At 41.4% G+C, this 14,814-nt stretch overlaps 1 pseudogene; it reads right to left on the reverse strand.

Moving 5' to 3' along the window:
• LOC103201347 overlaps window positions 1–14,814 on the reverse strand; it is a 56,917-nt pseudogene that overhangs the window by 27,958 nt on the left and 14,145 nt on the right.

Here is a 14,814-nt window from a genome sequence, read left to right on the forward strand (position 1 = left end):
CTCACCTATTTTGGTCATGTTGTAAGAAGGGACCATTCCCTGGAGAAGGATGTCATGCTTGGTAGAGTGGAGGGTCGATGAAAGAGGGGGAGGCCTTCAATGAGATGGATTGACATGGTGGCTGCGATGATGGGCTCAAGTATAGCAGGGATTGTTGGGGCTGGTGCGGGATTGGGCAGTGTTTCATTCTGCTGTGCATGGGGTCACTATGTGTCAGAAATGACTCGACGGCACTTAACAGCAACAACAACATGAATATACAGAAAGTTATTTAATTATACATTTTAAACTAATTAAACCTGGAAATTTTATTTTATAGAAGTACTAAAATTAAAAATAAAATAAACCATAAAGCAATATTTGAAAAACAAGAAATACACAACAAAAAAACAAAAGAGAGGCCCTCTCAGAGAGAGGCAAGAAGGCTCTGGAGTTGGACCTAACAATTCCTGTGGCTCAGGGCCTGGTGATGAAATAGGCTCTGCATGTGGAGTTGGCACTAGGTTTAGCTTTGGCATTGGACCAAGACCTGGCTCAGTCTCATGTGGTGGTACCAGATCTGGTTCCGAAGGTGGTGCAGCATATGGATCTGGCAATTCAACAGGCTCTACCTGTGGTGCTGGGGCTGGAGCTGTTGATGGAATACCTGATGCTAGATATAGCTGTGATGTTGGTCCAGGTACCAGCTCTACTTCAGAAGGTAGTACTGAAGCTGATTCTGGAGATGGCTATAGATCTTGAACTAGTTTTGGAGCTGGCATTGGCCGTGGCCCTGGCTCTGGCCCTGACACTGTGGCTGCAAGAGGAGAAAAGTTCACCAACGTGACTCACTGCAGCACAAGGCCTTTCCCAAAACAAAAAACATTCCACTGCCAATAAGAGAAGTCCAAGCCCATGACTTCCACGTGAGGAAGTCTTCTCAGACTGTAATCCACCAGGTGATGGGTCTGAGGCTATTCTGAGGTCTGAACAATTACCAACTTCTGGAGGTTTCTCCTTGTATGGCCCAGCACCATGTCCTTCTCCACATACATGCACCAATACCAGTCCTATTTACCCTCTGAGTCTGCCTGAGTGTGCTCTGGGTGTTCCAGCTTGGCAAGGAGAAGTTGGGCACAGTGCTCCAGATGTGAGCCAGGTAGGTTGAGCTGTGCATAGGACAACAGCATCTCGAGGCAAAAAAATCCAGAGATTGATAAAAATCCTCTGAACGCTTGTCTAGCCAGGTGCCCAGGGTGAAGGGGATGGCCTTGGGGGTAGGTGATGAGAGCAGGGTCAGAGTCCTGGTCTTTCTTTCTATATTGCCCTCCCATAGTACTTCTGCAAGGGGCTGTGCCCCTGTGCCTGTCCCTGTCCTTCCAGCCCACTCTACTCCCTACCCTGATTCTGGCTGTCCTGGCAATATCAGGCCTGTTAACTGAGGAAGTATCTAGCAAAGAGCTTCAATCTCCCAAAACTCTCAATCAATGGTATGACCAACTCTTCCTATTCAGGAAGCCTGACATACTTCCCTGTCTATCCCTCCTGCACTCTTCCCCCTGGAAAGTAACCTTCATGAGATAGAAAAGGGCTATGTCTGTGTGTTCATTGCATCACACTGGCACACAGCAGATGCTCCATGAATATCTGATGGGTGAGGGAGCAAACAGAGCCTATCCTCCTGCCTCAGACTTTCCAGGTCTTCGTGGCCCCTCAACCTGCACTGCATGTGCCAGTGTGCTGCATTATTCTCTGTATGCACAAATAGATCTCTTTTTCTCACTGACACTATTCTTCCAAAGGGCAGAGACACAGCTACCCCAGCCCCAGATGCAAATGAGCTCCCATGACTGAGGTTCAGGAGATTTGGGAGGTTTCTTTTCTCCTGTTCTTGCTCTGAATAAGGGAGGAGGCAACCAGAGCTGGTACTGTGGTGGTATGAATTCTTTCAAGGGCTGGCTCTGAGTCCCCATCCTCCGCTCTGCTTCCCATGACACCTCGGGAGGCTCCATCCACAGCCCTCTGTGACTGCTTTCCTCCTGCAAGAGGAAGTCCCCACTGTTCATTCAACGGAGGAATTGTAAGATGTGTGGGACTGTGGGTTCTTCCCTGCTGCAGTTCAGCCACAGAGTGACACTACTACTGTAATGTGGAGTATGGGGCACTCACCTTTGGAATAGGAGGTCCAGGACTTCCTGGATGATGCTGAAGAATCTATAGGAACACAGGAAAGTGGAGATATATAACAGGTCACCACTCAGGTAGGTGTACAACATGTGCTCCACCAGCCTCTCCAGTGTGCCTGCCTTGTTGGGCAACACAGCACTGGTCTCATCCGGTTCCAGGGCTGATTCATTTAGACATTGAGGTGGAACAAAGGAGGGACATACAGTCACAAACAGTACCATGAACTAGCAGGGATGTTGGGTTTGGACTTCAGACCAGTAACTTCTAGGCCCTCAGTGACTTTTGATAAGACATGGGACATGAATGCCTCTAGCAGAAAAAGGTTCTTAGATTTCAAAATAGAATTTGAGGTGGAGAATGATGAAAAATATTAATATTTTCAAGTTATTTTGTTAGCTGAGTAATAATAGCACCTTCTTGTATTAAAAGCCTGCATTATTAGCCTTATCCTAGTGAGTCCTCATAAAACATGCCCATTATAGAAACGAGAAAACAGAGGCTTAGTGATGTAAAGAGCCTACTCAAAGTCATGCAGTCAGAGTTCAGAACCATCTAATGCTAAAGCATTATATTCCCTTAGTGTGACTCGACGGCACATAACAACAACAACAAGTGTGACCCGAGTCTTAGTTTGCTCCTGATACAGACAGGAAGGGTCTGGTGCAACCTCATTCCCTCCCCAGTTGGAGATAGTGCACATAGCAGAGACATGCTATAGGATCTCCTTTGATTGCAAAATAATACATACATTTTTCTTTCTTTACATTAAAGGATGTTTTGAGAACCTTAAGCTATACTGTTCCCAGTTCCAGACAAGGGTAAATGCCTGGTGATCCCAGGGGCATAAAATATCCTCACAGGACCAAGGATCTGAACAGATGACTCAGGGAGAGCAAATCCAAATGGCTGGTAAACAACAGGAAGATGGCTCAACTTCTTAGAGGATAATTGTACATCAAAGCAACACTGTGATTCTATTGTCCACCCTGACACTTGATTGGCAAAAATTGAAAAGAACAATAACACCCAGGGCTAGGGAAGGAAGCCAGGAAGCAGCCATTGTCATAGACTGCAGGTGGCAATGTAACTGATACAACTGTTTTGTAATGTAGTTTAACTCTAGTATTATAATTTTAAGTATGCAGATCTTTCAACTCAGCAATTCCATTCCTGAGACTCTGCCCTTGATGGGGGATCAGCATATTAGGACCCAGGTAAGGTATTCACTGCAGCACTGCTGAAATGGCAACAGAAAATAATCATGTTTGGGTGCAACAGCAATAAAAGGCTCAATCACTATGGTAACCAGTGTCCCTTCTGGAACATTCTATAGCTGAGTCAGGACACAGCTCCTGAACTTGAGGGGTCATGGTGATGTGTTTCATGAGACTATAAGCTGCTTAAGTCCCTGCCCTTTTTGTATAAAAGGAAGCCTTCTAAGGGTGATAATTTGTGAGGCTTGGAGAAGGTGTGGAAGTGCATTCAAGCTGACTGCTGTACGGGATCCTGGGAAAGGTAGTTAAAACAATAAAACCAGAAGCAAAATGCAAAAATACTCATGATCTAATGTGAAGAGAAAACGGTATAAAATACTTGTTTCTGATAGTTTCCCCATACAATAAGAAAGTTTATTGCACCTGGCCAGGTCAGGGGTGGACAGTAGAGGAAGGGGCAGAGGGGTAGGGTGATGGCCAAATTCCTTTGGGAATGGATGGGGTAACTCAAGAAAGAAAGCCCTGGGAGGTAGCTGGGGAGTTTCCAGAGTGGTGTCAGGTCTTTGGGGCTCTCTCTGGCCCTCTCAGGTCCCGGGGTGTGGAACCCTCACCAGACCTGGACTCCCCTGGGCCTGTGCTGACCTTTTTGGGCTCCATTCGCTGAGGAAAAGGAGTAGAGGATTCATCATGGTCCTACTCCTTGCCTATCTCCAGCATGAAGCTTTGCAAAGACAGTGTCCAGCAGCTGCTCAGGTGGCATCAAGGTCCATCTGCAAGTCTGCTTCCTTCCCTTTCTGCTATCCTGTGCCTACTTGGCCATCAGAGAAGTTTCCAGTCCCTCTATTCACCATGTGCATGGGGTGATGTGAAACATGACAGTGCTGGAGTCTGGGCTGGTGGCTGCAGGTTCCAAAGAACCTCAAATCAGTGGGCTTGGCTGGGACAGGAACGGCGATTCCTCCAGCTGCTCCCTAGACTCCTGGGCAGAAAGGAAAGGCCCTTGTTTAGGAGGCAATGATTCATTCTGCTGGGCAGGCTGGCCTGGGGGCTGCACCATCAAGCCAGGCCAAGTCCACTTAGACATGGCTACCCTGGGATCTATAGCCTCGTCTCTCACCTTCCACTGTCCACAGAAGAGGAGAGCTTATAGCAGAGAAGAGGAGAAAGTTTAAATACATTGACCTCTGAGAGTGGTAGGGAGGATCTTTTGGCTGGCAAAGGATCATAAATGGCACAGTCAATGCCAGCAGCTAGGACTACTGGTTAACAGTCCCACACAGGGTGAACATGGAGCTCAGAGTAGGGCTAAGTCAAAGTGCAGAATTTATTTGTAACCCACTGATAGTCTGTTCATGAGGTTCTGGTCTCTCATGAGGCTGGGGCTATGGACTCTACTGAGGACTGACTGGAAGAGAATCCACTTCCAAGCGCAATCACATACTATGAGCAGGACAGTTTCTTGTGAGCTGTTGGACTGAGGCAGAGGCACCCAGCTAAACTGGGCCCAGATTCCTGGTCCACAGAAACTGTGACATAATCCATATTTGTTGTTGTAAATTGTCCCTTTTGGAGTGATGTTATCATAGAGCAATAGATCTGGGACTAGCGACTTAGGATCTGGGCCTGTCGTTTTCTCATTCATCTCTCTCCATCACACTGGCCACTTGCTAACCTCCTCTCTGGACAAACTCTGCCACCTACTCTCTGTACCAGCTGTGCCTTCTCCCTGATACACTGCCCCCAGATTTGTGCAGGGATAGTTTCTCTTGTCATACAGGTCACAAACATCATTTCAGTGAGAACTTTTGCCCCCTACTTCCACCTAGTGGCCCTCTAGCTCTCCCTCACAGCATCCTGCTTTATTTTCTTTATAGCTCTTTTCTCTTACAAGTATTTGTTTTTATGCTTTTGTCTATTTCCCCAGCAGACTGTGAGCTCCTGGGGACTGGGACCACAAGGGCACAGCACCCAGGGCCTAACATGGCACCTGGCATAGGGTGAGTGTTTGGGTTACAGTTACTGAATGAATAATTGAGGGGATCATGGATCCCTTTCCAGCCTCTCACCAGCTCAGATTGTGGACACAGACGCTAATAATAGGAAGTGCAAGTCTGAGGCAGGAGGGTGGCCAGAATAGCCTCCAGGCAGGGAAAGCTTCACAACAAAACACACACCTTTGTTTAGGTGTCCTCAAGGCAGCAGCGGCTCTATGGGATCCTGGAAGGCATAGGAGCAGGATCTATAGTCTCCACAGGCAGTGCAGGGGACCTCAGAAGATTTCTTTGCTCTATCTTTGCCTTCGGAGCTCTGGTAGCATAGTGCCTAAGGCACTTGACCGCTAACCAGAAGACTAGTGGTTCAAACCCACCAGCCACTCCTCGGAAGTAAGGTTGGGCAATCCTACTTCTGTAGTGATACTGCCTCGGAAACCCAAGGAGAGGTCGCTATGAGTCAGGGCTGACTCGACGGCACATAACAACAACAACAACAATCTTTGCCTTCACTAGCCCTAGAATGTCCAGTTCACTCATGAGACATCTGACAATAGCCAGAGCAAAGACTAGCACCTCTTTCACAAGAGGAGCCTGAGGCTTCAACAAGAACTAGTGTTGACTCTTGATACTGAATTCATGGTCCAGTGCTGTGCCATGATCTTCCCTACCCCACGTCTTCAGTCCCCTAGACCTTAATCTTGTTGCCAGTCTGAAGTATTTCCAAGTAACTGGAAGAATTTCCAAAGACCTTGGAGTGCAGTGGGTCATTAAGGGAGAACCAAGGACAGCAGACACTTCTTCAAGCCAGTGGAATGCTTCGGAGTCACTCATCCAAGCACTCCAATTGATAGAGGAGGAAACAGAGGCTTTCTCTCATGTAGCCTCCCTCCATGTTAGGAGGAGGGCCTCCTTCTTGTTTCAGGTGCCCAAATGGACTGTAAGACCAGACCCTCTCATTTCAAGGTTGGATATTGGAGTTATCAAAGATTTAATTCTACTTGAATCAATAATCCACGTCCATGGAAGCATTAATCAAAACATCAAATGATACATTACACTGGAAAAAGCTGCTGCAAAAGATTTATGTTCTAAACTCATCGCCCACCTCTCTGGTAATCCCAAATTTGCAGATCCTCAGACCTTGTCCTTGTATGTGCATGTGCCATTTCCTTTGATCAGAATGCCCTTGCTCCCTTCCCTCAACACCTCCCACCCATGCTTGCCTGATTAACAACAGTACTTTCAACTTTCACATTTACTGATTCTTTTCCTTTCTTTTCACTTATCTTCTTTTTCCTTCCTTCCTTCTTTCATTATTGAAAACTTCTTTTTCAAATTAAAAAAAAAGATGTCACTTTGATGTTTAAGATATGCCTGACCCAAACCATGGTCTTTTCAATCACCATATATACATGCAGGGGAGCTCTGGTAGCATAGTGCCTAAGGCATTAGACTGCTAACCAGAAGGCTGTCAGTTCAAATCCACCAGCCATTCCTCAGAAGAAAGATTGGGCAACCTACTTCCGTAAAGATATTGCCTCAGAAACCCAAGAAGGGGGCGCTATGAGTCAAAATCTACTTTATGGCAGTGAGGTTTTTTTTTTTTTTTTTTTTGGTTATATACATCCAAATGCTGAACAATGAAAGAAAGAAGGCAGAAAAAGAATCAATGCATTTGAATTATGATGTTGAATATATGACTTGATACCAGTGAGTTTTTTCTTTTGTTTGTTTGTTTTATTAGAAGAATGAACAAGTCAGTCTTGGAAGAAATAAATTTAGAATGTTCTTTAGAATCAAAGATGGCAAAGTTTTGACTCCCTTACTTTGGACACATCATTAGGAAGGACCAATTGTTAGAAAAGGACATCATGGTTGGTAAAGCAGAGGGTCAGTGAAAATAAGGGAAGCTTTCAATGAGATGGATGACACAATAGCTAAAACAATTGGTTCAAACACAGCAACAATTATGAAAATGGTGCAGGACTAGGTGACATTTTGTTCTATATCTATGAGGTCACTATGAATTGGAGCCAATTCAAAGGCACTGAACAACAACAACAATTAACTAAATATATAAAAAGTATGAACTTTGTTTGGATAATAATTAAACAAACTATAAAAATATATTTTTTGAGATAATCAGGGAAATTTTAATTTAAATTGGGTACTAAATAAAATTCAAGAATTATTAATTTTTTTAGTAATGATAATGGTGTGGTAAATACATTGCTGTTGAGTCAATTCTGACTCAAAGTGACCCTGTAGGATAGAGTAGAACTATCCCATAGGGTTTCCAAGGCTGCAATCTTTATGGAAGCAGACTGCCACATCTTTCCCCTGTGGTTTAAAACCACTGACCTATCAGTTAGCAGCTGAACACTAACTACTGTGCCACCATGACTCCTTAATGTTTTGGTGGCTGTACAAAAACTCTTACTTAAAGATGCATATGAAGTGATCATTATATCTTGGCTTATCATCAAAATATGCAGAAGAAATAAAGAAGAAAGGAAGGAGAGAAAAGAAAATAAGCAAAAAGAAAAGTGAACAGTGTAAGGATAAATGTATCCTTATACTGTTTTATAACATTTTGCCAGTTTGCCGGTTTGGCAAAATGTTCATGATTTTGTGTGTTACATGTCCTATTGTAAAACATTTTAAAAAGGGGGAACATATCAATAGATAAGGGAGAAACTGAAAAATACATAGGGGAATACAACAAAAAGGGATACCAGTAATATTTTAAAAAGATCAAATGGACAAATGTTCTACTATTAGCATAAATTGCCAGAACTGACTCATGAAAAAATAGAAAACATAACTAGACCTATAATCATGAAAAATTAATTAGTAGTCAAAAATCCCCTTCATCATTCCAAGTAGTCATCAGACCCCTATAGTTTAATGGGTCAATTTTAGAGAATCTTAAAAAAAAAATGATAATACTTACTTTATACAAATTGTTTCAAGGAAACAAGAAAGGATACCTATATTATGCTAGTTTAATCTCAATGATCAATTTGTTAATGAAAGTATCTTGAATTGTACACCAAATTTATAATGGCTATTTTATCTGGGAAGGTAGGAATGATGGTTCAATGGAACCTCAGTTTTATCTATAATATTTTAATTATTTTATTTAAAGAAGACTCAAGATAATATGATAAAATATTGATAATAACTTTGTGTGGTAAGAACAGTTTAATTATTGTTCACTTTTCTGAATTTTTTAATTTACTCAAAAAATTTTCCAAAACAAATTACACTGCTTGCCGCTCAACTTCAACAACAGAGAAAACCATTCCTTTAAAGCATATTATGTGACAAACTAATAAGCAGCTGTCAGACCTGTGAATTGGTAGGAAGCCTAGCATGTACTATTCTTAGATCAAGTGTAGTTCAAGTTACTATACCTCTTTTAAACATCACTATATTTTCTCAACTTAAACAGATGAAATATTAGAAAGTTTTATTTTTAAAACTTTCCCTTGCCCATGACTCCATGGAGTTGAACAGTTGTTAACTAATTAATCAATGGCTTGACAGTTATACATATCTTTCTTCAACAAAATTTTATGGAGTATCTACTATATAATGTGCATTCTATGACTAGTCACTGGGTCTACAGGGGTTATAGATATAACCTTGGTTTCTAAGAAGGGGAGATGGACAAGAAGGTCAATGCTAACAATATGGTAAAATCAGTAGTGTAGGTATAGGGCTATTAGATAACAGAGGTGCTTATATCCCAGCCTTAAGAATCAATGAATGTGAAAGTTGAAAGTACTGTTATAAATCAGGCAAACATAGGTGAAAAGTGTAATGGGAAGGAAGCAAGGATATTCTAATCAAAGGAAATGACACACACAAGAATAAGTCTGAAGACTTGCAAATTTGGAATTGCTGAAGAGTTTAGAACATATATCATTGTAGGGTCTTGCCTCTATAGCTAAAGATTTTGAACTCAAATCTAGGGGCATAGAAAACCATTTAAATAAGAAATAAAATGCTTTCTATCTAGAGTTCAGACAGCCAATTTTCATTTTGACTCCAACCAAAATATAATTCGTAGAAATAGAGACATGCTACAGTGTTTGTGCAAGGACTTTGATGTGGTAGGGAACCAAACTGTGATGGGATGCCTAAACTGTGCTGCATTCTAAGACATGGTAGAGCAGATTACATACTGATGGAACAGACCTGATAGAATGTGGTTTGCACTGGGACTTTGGGTACTTCCTGAGAGAGAAATGATCCTAAGAAAAGTTCAGTCTAGTATCAAATCTAGTGGTGAAATAGAAGAAGTAATTCTGACAAGATGTCTATTGCTTGTCTGTCTCCCTGGCTTCCACAAACTTAGTAAGATGCTGGAGTGAGTAGTATCCCTTTGGTACTCCTCAACAGGGTTTAACACAGTAAGAGACAGAGGTAACTCCCTCCTTGCCACCCCATTTTGCTCCTGAAGCAGGTATAATTTAAGTACCTGAGGGATCTAATGGTCAAAACCTGTGGTACCCGACAGGGGTCACTGCACTGGAAGGGTACTTTGTAGGAATGGACAATACCAAAGAGAAGTAATAGTGGTGCTTGGCAGATGTGATTGTCCACAAAGGAAGTGGTGGGGAATGTTTGGTGCATGAACCAACTCATTGAGACTGGCAAGACCTGAGGGAAACAGCCACAAGGCCAACATGTAAGTGCTGTAGCATCTCATGACAGAGGGACAGAATCAGAGAAGAGGAAGAAAATGTAGCTGATTTTACTTTTGTTAGTACATAAGGTATATTCCATTGGAAACACAGATATAATTGGTGGCCCAAGGCAGGGGTGGGGGAAAGAAGGGCAAGGGATGGAACTTTTCTGTTCTTCACTGGCAAATGTGGCAAGAGCCAGGGAAATACAAACTAAATAGTGTAGGCCTGAACCATCTCTTCCAGATAAGCTGCCCAAATTCTCAGAATATTAGCACCTGGGAACACCACATTTGCTCTCACTGTAAAAGTGTCAAAGGTTAAGTTACTTCCCAGGCTGTTGAACAAGTGCCCCGTTGCCCTGAGAGATAGCACATCCCTAATCCAAAAGGAAACCTAGCCTGTAGCTTGCGTCCAGCTGATCTTCCACATTGGTGCAACCAGGCATTTCCATTTTCTCATTACCTTCACAGAAAGCAGAGATAGGTGTTCCTGATGCTTCATCTCCTTGCTTCAGTGGCCAAAGGCTAAAGCCAAATGAAGTTTGCAGAGAACAAAATACAGTTTTTTTTTTTTCCAGATCCTTATCATTCCTGCTGAAACTGCAACTGTGTTAACTCACCCACAGCTTCCCAAAAGAGATTCAGTGAAATATCCTTGATTAAATTTTTGAGTTATGCCACATTAGCAAAACAAGTTCCCAAAAGTTTACTCCATCCACGTCATTAAGGTTGCCTCTACTTTGAGGAGGCTGCTCTTCCCCAGTCATATTTTGAATGCCTTCCAACTTGATGGGCTCATTTTCTGGCACTACAACAGACAATATTCCATTGCTATTAATAATTTTTTCATTGGCCAGTATTTTAAGAAGTAGATTGCTAGGACCTTCTTCCTAATCTGTCTTACTCTGGAAACTCTACTGAAACCTGTCCATTATGGGAGACCCTGATGGTTTTTGAAGTACCAGTGACATAGCTTCCAGTATGACAACAACATGCAAGCCATCAAAATAGAACAAACTGACAGACAACTGGTGGAATGGAATGGAAGAAATGATGACATTAAAGAGCTGAACAGAAGATCTCAAAGGGTGGCTAGAGAAGACAAAATGAAATATTATAATGAATTGTGCAAAGACCTGGAGATAGAAAACCAAAAGGAAGAACATGCTTGGCATTTCTCAAGCTGAAAGAACTGAAGAAAAATTAAGCCTTAAGTTGCAATACCGAAGATGGGCTAAATATTAAACTATGCAGGAAGCATCAAAAGTAGATGGAAGGAATACACAAAATACTGGATCAAAAAGAATTGGTCAACATTCAACCATTTCAGGAGGTAGCATATGATCAAGAATTGATGATACTGAAGGAAGAAGTCCAAGCTGCATTGAAGGCAATTGGCAAAAACAAGGCTCCAGGAACTAATGGAACACCAACTGAGATGTTTCAACAAATGGATGCAATCCTGAAAGTACTCATCTATGCCAAGAAATTTAGAAGATAGCTACTTGGTCAATTGACTAGAAGAGATCCACATTTGTGCCCATTCCAAAGAAAGTGATTAAATAGAATGTGGAAATTGTTGAACAATATCATTAATATCACACGCAAGTAGAGTTTTGCTGATGATAATTCAAAAATGGTTGCAACAGTAAATAGACAGGGAATAGCCAGATTCCAGCCAGATTCAGAAGAGGATGGGGAATGAGAAATATCATTGCTGATGTCAGATGGATTTTGGCTGAAAGCGAAGAATATCAGAAAGATGTTTACCTGTGTTTTAAGGACTATGCAAAGGCTTTCAACTATTTGGAGCATAAAAAACTATGGATTTTGCAAAGAATAGGAATTCCAGAACACTTAATTGTGCTCATGAGGAACCTGTACATAAACTATGAAGCAGCTGTTTGAACAGAACAGGTCAACAGTGGTTGAAAATCAGGAAACTTGTGCATGAGAGTTGCATATTTTCACCACACTTATTAAATCTGTATGTTGCCAATTGCCTTCAATGCAGCTTGGACTTCTTCCTTCAATATCATCAAGTCTTGATCATTATACTACCTCCTAAAATAGTTGAATGTTGACCAGTTCCTTTTGATCCCATATTTTTTGTATTCCTTCCATCTTCTTTTGATGTTTCCTGCTCTGTTCAGCATTTTGCCCATAGAATCTTCAGTATTGCAACTCAAGGCTTAGTTTTTTTTCTTTAGTTCTTTCAGCTTGAGAAATGCCAAGCATGTTCTTCCTTTTTGGTTTTCTAACCAAAAAGATTGAAGTTGTCAAAGACTTCATATTACTTGGTTCTACAATCAACAACAATGGAATCAGCAGTCAAGATATCAGATGATGTATTGCATTGGGCAAATCTTCTGTAAAAGACCTCTTTCAAGTGCTGAAGAGCAAATATGTCTCCTTGAAGACTAAGGTACCAGGAACCCAAGGCATGGTAATTTCAATTGCCTCATATGCATGTGAGAGCTGGACAATGAATAAGGAAGACTGAAGAAGAGTGGATGCTTTTGAGTTGTAGTATTGGTGAATAATACTGAGTACCATGGACTGCTAAAAGAACTAACAAATCTGTCCTGGAAGAAGTGCAGGCAGAATGCTCCTTGTAAGTGAGAATGACCAGACTTAGTCTCACCTACTTTGGTCATGTTGTCAGAAGGGACTATTCTCTGGAGAAGGATATCATGCTTGATAAAGTGGAGGGTCAACAAAAGAGGAGAAATCCCTCAACAAGATGGATTGACACAGTGACTGCAATGATGGACTCAGGTATAGCAAGGATTGTGAGGCTGGCACAGGACTGGGCAGTGTTTTGTTCTGTTATACATAAGGTCAAGAAATTGAACCATATACGGTATTGGGCAAATCTGTTGCAAAAAGTGTAAAAAACCAAAGATGTCATTTTGAGGACTAAAATGTGCCTGACCCAAAGCATGGTATTTTCAGTCACCTCATATGCATGCAAGAGCTGGATAATGAGTAAGGAAGACTGAAGAATGGATGCATTTTGAATTATGATGTTGGTGAAGAATACTGAATACACCATAGAGTGGCAGAAGAATGAACAAATCTCTCTTGGAAGAAGTACAGCCAGAATGTTCCTTGAAGTGAGGTTGGCAAGAGTTTGTCATACATACCTTGGACATGTTAGCAGGGGGGACCAGTTCCTAGAGAAGGACATCATGGTTGGTAAAGCAGAGGATCAGCTAAAAAGAGGAAGACTCTCCACGAGATGGATTGATACAGTGTCTGCAACAGTAGACTCAAACATAGCAATGACTGTGAGGATGACACAGGACCAGGCAGTATTTGGTTTTGTACAAAGGATTGCTATGAATCAGAAGTCACTCAATGGCACTTAACAACAACAAGGAGCAGAAACATTTCAAGTGGGTGTAGCTGGCTACAATCTCCCCCAAAGCAATTCGGTAACAGCATATCAAAAGATTGCTGAATTCTTATTTCCCATCAGAAAAAAACAATTCTGAAATCTGGGAGTGTTTTGAGGGCAGATGGTATTAGCCTAGTAGTAAATACATTTTTGGCTTTTTTTTTTTTTTTTTCTTCCCTGTAGCTATGTTTAATGCTCTGAGAGAAAGGCATTTGCTTGCAGAATCTTATTATAGAGCAGAAATATACTTGCTCCAGAGAAGAGGAATTTAATTGCTTCCAAGTCTAATGATGTTAACAGGTGTTACTTCACCAATCCAGGATTTAGAAGAGGTTATTATAAACAGGAACAACACGAATGACATATTTTTCTGGTTTTTGCTCCCACCTATTTTGCAACACATCCCAGTAATGTTCTTCCCAGTTATATTTCAGGCAACTTCAGGGGGTGGCTGGTATGTTGTCATGAATAAATACTGTCACTACCATATGTTGTTGTTGTTGTGTGCCATCAAGTCGGACCCGACTCATAGTGACCCCTCCTTGGGTTTCCGAGGCGGTATCACTACGGAAGTAGATTGCCCAACCTTTCTTCCGAGGCCATTTTTTCTCTTTAGCTCTAGCTCTTCTCTGCTCTACTGAGCCCCAATCATTTGTTTAGTAAATAGCTAAAGACCAAATGGAATACAAGCCTTTGAAATTAAAAGTTCAGGTAGCGAGACGAAGATTACACACATGCCTAATGTGGGTAATAATATGGATAATGATAATAATTTCCAACAGTGATTTATTTTTCCCCTGCCAAGATTTAATGTACAACCAAAAGCTAAAGTGTATGAGATTAATTTTAAGTGCTATATTCTATAGCTGAGGTCTTTAAAATAGGACAACCCCCTGGTGTGTTAAAAAAAATCTTTCTTTTCACTTCATAATTTAAAATATAAGCATTCAAAAATGTTTGGTGTGGTATGAAATATATATATTAGTATACTACGGCCTGAGTATAACTTATAAAAATAAATATATTTTTCTGTTGATAAACATACTAAAATATTTTTATTAATAAGCTCCACTCCACCCACTGCAATGGAGTCAATTCCAACTCATAGGACAGAGTAGAACTGTTCCATAGGGTTTCTAAGGCTGTAAATCCTTTTTTCTTTAACTTCTAATTGTGATTTGGGTGAAATTTTACAAAGCAGATTTGTTTCACATTCAACAGTTTATATATGCATTTTGTTTTGTGATACTGGTTACATTCCCTTCAGTGTAACATCCTGCACCCACTTCCTCCCTGTTGTTACCCTTTCCCTGTGTCCTTCTTGCCTATGTATTCTTTTTTTTT

This window comes from Orycteropus afer, unplaced genomic scaffold, assembly GCF_000298275.1.
Source record: "Orycteropus afer afer isolate SDZICR_OR568_19922 unplaced genomic scaffold, OryAfe1.0 scaffold00147, whole genome shotgun sequence".
Taxonomy (NCBI): Eukaryota; Metazoa; Chordata; class Mammalia; order Tubulidentata; family Orycteropodidae; genus Orycteropus; species Orycteropus afer.